The sequence below is a fragment of the Homarus americanus genome, unplaced genomic scaffold (genome assembly GCF_018991925.1).
Source record: "Homarus americanus isolate GMGI-L3 unplaced genomic scaffold, GMGI_Hamer_2.0 scaffold10513, whole genome shotgun sequence".
Taxonomy (NCBI): Eukaryota; Metazoa; Arthropoda; class Malacostraca; order Decapoda; family Nephropidae; genus Homarus; species Homarus americanus.
In genome coordinates, this window is record NW_024730573.1 from 67,153 (window position 1) to 74,233 (window position 7,081).

General features: G+C 48.4%; 1 non-coding gene across 1 annotated transcript; it reads left to right on the forward strand.

The window, feature by feature from the left end:
• The first annotated feature begins 3,816 nt into the window (after positions 1–3,816).
• Positions 3,817–3,889, forward strand: Trnaa-cgc. Its single transcript has one exon. It is a non-coding gene; the product is annotated as a tRNA-Ala (tRNA).
• Positions 3,890–7,081: the final 3,192 nt, after the last annotated feature.

Here is a 7,081-nt window from a genome sequence, read left to right on the forward strand (position 1 = left end):
TCCTCCTTCTCTTCCTCCCCTTCCACTCTTCCTCCTTCTCTTCCTCCTCCCTCCCTCCATATCTCCTATAGCGAGACCTCATCAACGCCATGATATTCCCAACTCTCCTTATCGCTCCATCTCCCTCACTCTCTCTCTCTCTCTCTGTGTCATCCGCAGTGAAGAGATTTTTCACCCTCGTCCCCGCCAGCTACTAGACTCGCTGGATTAACGAAAAAAGGTCACCTGTCGGTTACCTACATTTTCGGCCCAGCTCGAAGCACCTGGCGAAGCAGTTTCGTTCCATCTCGCTTAATTACGAAAGACCCCTCCTAATGGACTTCAAAAGACTTCAACTGAGATGATGATGATAATTCCCCTCCCCCTCCCTCCCCCTCCTAGTCTTGATTACAGTATGTAGGTAAAATATGTGTATCCAACCCCCTCTACCCCTATCAAACCCCCAACCCCCCATTATGGAAAACTGCGCGAAAGTAAGCAATAAATTGGGCAAATTCCATCTGAGAGTTGCGGATATGGCGTCCTGCTCACCGAGGTTCGTCCTGGTTATTCACACGGGGGAAAATATGTCCTGCCTGCCTGATTACACCCCAACATCAAAGTGGCGCCACAATGCAGCAAACCCTCCCATTCAGGCGCTGTTATTACTGTCATACTGCAACTCCCAGGGTCTACTGGCCCATGCTGCTGCTGCTGTGGTGGTAGTGATAGTGGTGGCCCAGTTTCTGTCTGGCCATGGAGGTCTACCATAACCACACTTGTCTACCTATTGGTGTTTACTTGTGGCCATGGTGGTATGTTGTGGCCATATGCAGGTTCTCTGGTGGCCAACGTTTCTACCTGTTGCTATCATTAATATGTCCTTTTGAGGCCATAATACTTCTCTATGGCTAACTTACTACAACTACTATTATTACTACTATCATAAGACCAGCTTCATTCTGTTGCATCATGATCAGACAGCCGGATGTTGTTTTATCTGGCTCATAGTAATACTAGAGGTGTAGTGGGCGAGTGGGTATAGCGCTCTTCTCCTGTCCTAAGGGTTACTGGTTCGTGTCCATGGCGCCTCCAGTCCACCCAGCTGTGAATGGGTACCTCTCTACTTCCATGCAGCGACAACCTCATCAACTACTCCTCCTGCTCTTCCTCTTTTCCCCCTCTTCTTCTTTTCGTCATCTTCTTCCTCCTTCTTTTATTACTATTCTCTTACTAGTCTCCCCCTCCTCCCATTCTTTCCCTTTTCCTTAAATTTCCCTCCTAACCCATCCCACCAGTTCCCTTCTCCCTCCCTCTCCCTCCCTCCCTCCCTCTCCTCTCCCACTCCCTCTTTCCCTCCACTCACCTCTCTCACTAACCTCTCACCCACTCCCACTTCCCTACTCCCTCTTTCTCCCCACTCCCTCTTTCTCCCCACTACCTCTCTCACTAACCTCTCACCCACTCCCACTTCCCTACTCCCTCTTTCTCCCCACTCCCTCTTTCTCCCCACTCCCTCTCTCCCCCCTCTCTCTCCCTCACACCTGTCTAGACCAGAAGTTGTAGCACCAGGCAGGTACAATATAAATCACTATTATAACTCACCAACAATAACAGTGTCAGATTCATTAACTTAACAAAGCCTCTCTCTCTCTCTCTCTCTCTCTCTCTCTCTCTCTCTCTCTCTCTCTCTCTCTCCCTCCAAAATAAAACGCACTCTTCATTTCCACAACTTCCTTTGACGTCAAACAGCTACGACACACATTTGCCTCATACACCTGCCTACTTCGCCTCACTCGGCCTCACACCTAACTCCTGGAATTTGCTGGAACACGACAAGTCCAAATTTTTTACGGTTGGTTTGGATTTTATTGGTAATTCGGACTTGTTTAAGGCTTATTTGGACTTACAGTAGCTTGAACATGTTTACGGGTAATTCAGACTTACTTAAGGGTAATTCGGACTTGCTTACGGGTAATTCGGACTTACTTACTAATGGCTAATTCGTACTTACTTACTGGTAATTCAGACTTAGTTACGGATAATTCGGACTTGCTTAGGGTAATTCGGACTTACTTACGGGTAATTTGGACTTGCTTACGGGTAATTCGGACTTACTTACGGCTAATTCGGACTTACTTACTGGTGATTCGAAAATGAGAGAGAATCAAAGAATGAAATACAGAAATCAAGTCTAAAATAAACTAAAAAAGAGAGAGAGATGGAGATAGAGAGAGACAAAGAGAAAGAGATAAAATTTCCCTATATCTCTCTCTCATTATCTCCCTTGCTTGAGACCGTCCCGGGGAGACTAAAGCGATAGCCTCCCTTACATCTCCCCCCAGCTCTTATAGGTACTCTCCCTCATCCCCTCCCTCATCCCTTCCCTACTTCCCCCACCCTACCTCTCATCCCCCCGCCCCCCTCCTCCCCTGTTTCCTCCTCTTCCAACAATTTCTCTCTCTCTCTCTCTCTCTCTCTCTCTCTCTCTCTCTCTATTCTACTGTTGGCAGTATGAGATTCTTTTCATGTGTCTCTTAGTAATTATCTCTCGTCTTTTGCTCTCCTTTTGATGAGATCTTTGTGTGTTTTACTGTTGATATCTTTGAGATAATCTCACTGTCTCCAGGTCACCCCTTAGAGATACCCTTGGAGATATCTCAGCTTATTCAGGTCATTTCTTGGAGATAGTCCTAGGGCACCAGCACCTCTCTCAGACAGCCACCAGCACCTCTCCCAGACGGCCACCAGCACCTCCCTAGCACCTTCCCAGACAGTCCCAGCACCTCCCTAGCACCTTCCCAGACAGTCCCAGCACCTCCCCAAATATACCCCAGCACCTCCCTAGCACCTCCTTAGCACCACCCCAGCACCTTCCTAGCAGCTCTTGCAGTAATCAGGAGAAAGAGCGCAGTAATTACTCAAGAGAGGAGCTTCACTGGACCACCTGCTGAGGACCTGCCTAAACCCTCAGGCATCTTGAAGGCCAGAATAGCCCAACTAGTACCTTCTGCTGCAGGAGGAGGAAGAGGAAGGCGGGGATGAGGTTAAGAGGAGGAGGAAGACAAGGGCGATGGGGAGGAGAAGAAGAAGGAAGATGGAGATTCGGGCAAGAGGAGAAGGAAGGAGACGGGGGTGACGGGAATGAGAGGGGAGGACAGGAAGGAGGGGAATGAGGAAGACGGGGAAGAGGAAAAGGAAGACGACGGGGGTGACGGGGAGGAGGAGGGAGGTAGAGGCCAGGAGTGGTCTTTGTTTTCCCTAGGGTGTTCCTGGAGTTACGTGGTGGTTCCTGGTGTTACCTAGACTGTTCCTGAGGGGAGGTGGGGAGGGCAGGTGGGGAGGGCATAGGGCCAGCACGAGGGGAGGGCCTACATAATTGAGGGAGGTCAGTGGGGTAGCCGCTAAAACACTCGCTTGTACAACTTTTCCAAACATAAAATCGATAATTAATTGGGAACCTTCATGGACGCCCTGCTGTTAATATTGGTGCCTGCTGTTGGTGGTGCTGTTGCTGCTGTTACACATTGAGTCTTCCTAAGAGCGTACACACACACACACACACACACCACCTCTTTAAAAACTGTGTACACAAACACCAGTGGGCCCAAGTGTACACAGAAACATTCTTGACTCCTACTAATTGATCGTTAAGTAATTTATCAATATAGTGAAGATATCTTAGCCACTAAGTCAACAACCTCACGTTAATGAACTAGTTATACCTGCGCTTAATTGAGTTTGAAGGATGTGTTTTGTACTGTTTCCGTGAAGAGACTGTACCTGTACCTATATTGTACGCACACCTGTACTGTGCCTACACCTGTACTGTATATACACCTGTGGTGTAATGGTCAGCATGCTCGCCTCGCAAGCGAGTGGACCCGGGTTCGATTCCCGGGCAGGGTGAAACTATGGGCAAGTTTCTTTACGCCATTTGCCTCTGTCTACCCAGCAGTGATTGGGAACCTGGATGTTAATCGATTTGCGGATCGTGTTCCGGGTTAATGGTTTGCCAGTGCAGTTGGCGAGTTGTCCGGTCTTCTCGGACTACTCCTGGACACTGGATCATGCAGCTCGTTAACTCAGGGTGTGGTTGTTGTGTTGGCGACAACTTCTACACCTCAAACAAATTCAAGCCTAGGTGGCCTTTGGGCCGGCCATCCTCGTTACACGAAGGACAACCATTATTGTATTATATTATTATATACTGTACCTACGCCTGTACTTGTATCTATAACCCCCCCCCCCTCTCTCTTCATCTCATCCTTTTCCTCCTCCTCCCATCTCTCATCCTCTTCCTCTCTTGTCTCCTTCATCCTCTCTTCTTCGTCCTCCATACCTCCTTACCTCTTTTTATCCTTCTCCTGTTCATCTTCCTCCTCCTCTTCCTCCTCCATACCTCTCATACTATATCCTCCGCCTCTTCCTCCCTACCTCTCACCCTGCCCACCTCTCCTTTCCCTACTCTTCCTCCTCCTACTCTTCCTCCTCCCTACCCTTCGCCCTTCTCTTACCTTACCTCCTCTTCCTCCTGCTCACAATCCCTGGTCATTGGTCATCCTCGGCCCTCACGATCTATCTTAATAGTAAAATCAATGCAATAGACGACCGAGGCGTCCGAGTGTCGATCCAGCCAGAGATGCTTTCAAATTTTGGGTTTTATGTGGAGGGTTGTGTGGGTTTGTGTTGTTTTGTGTGGGGTTTTGTGTTGTTTTGTGTGGGGTTTTGTGTTGTTTTGTGTGGGGTTTTGTTGTTTTTTTTTTTTTTGTGTGGGGTTTTTGTGTGGGTTTGTGTTGTTTTTTGTGTGGGGTTTGTGTGGGTTTGTGTTGTTTTGTGGGTTTGTGTTGTTTTGTGTGGGTTTGTGTTGTTTTTGTGTGGGGTTTTGTGTGGGTTTGTGTTGTTTTGTGTGTGGGGGGTTGTGTGGGGTTTTTGTGTGGGTTTGTTGTTTTTGTGGGTTTGTGTTGTTGTTATGTGTGGGTTTGTGTGGGGTTTTGTGTGGGTTTGTGTTGTTTTGTGTGGGTTTGTGTTGTTTTGTGTGGGTTTTGTGGGGTTTGTGTGGGTTTGTTGTTTTTGTGTGGGTTTGTGTTGTTATGTGTGGGTTTTGTGTGGGGTTTTGTGTGGGTTTGTTGTTTTGTGTGGTTTGTGTTGTTGTTTTGTTATTGGGTTTGTGTTGTTTTGTGTGGGGGTTGTGTGGGGTTTTGTGTGGGTTTGTTGTTTTTGTGTGGGTTTGTGTTGTTTTTGTGTGGGTTTTGTGTGGGGTTTGTGTGGGTTTGTTTGTTTGTGTGGGTTTTGTGTTGTTTTTGTGTGGGTTTGTGGGTTTGTTGTTTTGTGTGGGTTTGTGTTGTTTTGTGTGGGTTTGTGTTTGTTTTATGTGGGGGTTGTGTGGGTTTGTGTTGTTTTGTGTGGGGTTTGTGTGGGTTTGTGTTGTTTTTGTGTGGGGTTTTGTGTGGGTTTGTGTTGTTTGTTGTGGGTTTATATGGTTTTGAGTGTTTGTGTGAGGTTTTAAAGGATTTTGAATGTTTTTTTCTAGGTTTTTATGTAGTTTTTATCTATTGTTTATCGTTTTGAGTGATTTTGTTGGATTTTGTGTGATCTTCTAGGGTTTGTGTCGTGTTTGTGTCGATTTGTCTAGATTAAGTGAGACTGTGTAGATCGAGACACAAACAGACAAACAAGCGTGACGAAGGTACACTGGGAGACATGAGAGAGACTGTCGAAAAAAATTATCTCTCGAGAACATAAGAGAAGAAATATTTTTTTTGAGGAGTTCTCTTTGGGCAGCCATAGTGACGGTCTTGATAAAAATGTTGAAATAAAGATGGTGATGAATTGAGATAATGGAAGGAAGAAAGAAGAAAGAGAGTTTATCATGGAGAGTGGATGATAGAGAGAGAGAAAAATTGCAAAATGTAATTCTATCACCACTATCACAATCCTCACCACCACCACAACTACTACCACTACCACCATCACCACATTATCATTACCATCACCAACCACCACTACCACCACCATCACCACACTATCATTTCCAGCATTACCACCACCAACCACCACTACCACCACCACCACCACGACCACAACCCCCACTACCACCACACCACCACTACCACCACCACCACCACCACTACCACCACCAACCACCACCACCCCCACTACCACCACCCCCCCACTACCACCACCCACCACTACCCACCACCACCACTACCAACCACCACCAACCACCACTACCACCACCACCACTACCACCACCACCACCACTACCCCCCACCACTAACCCCACACCACCATCACCCCCACTACCACCACCCCCCCACCTACCACCTCCCCACCCACACCCCCACTACCACCACCCCACTACCACCACCACTCCCATCACCACCTACCACCACTACCCCCCCCACTACCCACCACCACCTCTACCACCACTACCACCACCACCCCACCACCACCCCCCACTACCACCACCACCCCCCCACTACCACCACCCCCACCACTACCACCACCCCCCCACTACCACTACCACTACCCCCCTACCACCACCACCCCACACCACCACCCCCTACCACCACCCCCACACCACCACCCTCCCCCACTACCACCCCCACACCCACCACACCACCACCCACTACCCCACTACCACCACTACCCCCACTACCACCCACACCCCACTACCCACCCCACCCACTACCACCACCACCCCCACTACCCACCCACCCCACTACCACCACCCCCACCACCACCCCACTACCACCACCTCCCACTACTCCGTATCTCATAAAGACAAAAGAGGTAAATGAACAAATTAAACTTGTAGTAACACGTGAGGACCAGCCATGAGAGCCACCCTAGGAGGAACATCAATTATTACCCCACCAATTGGTCTTGTCATTCCTATTTCACTGTCTTATTTAAACTCACGGTGTTCGATTCTCTCCAGTTATCACCAGGAGGAAAGATTGAAGACCTGAGGAGAGAAGTGTGAGAGGAAGGGAGAGAAAAATTGTCTGTACATGAGTTAGTTTCTTATGCCTCTCTCTCTCTCTCTCTCTCTCTCTCTCTCTCTCTCTCTCTCTCTCTCTCTCTCTCACCATATCCC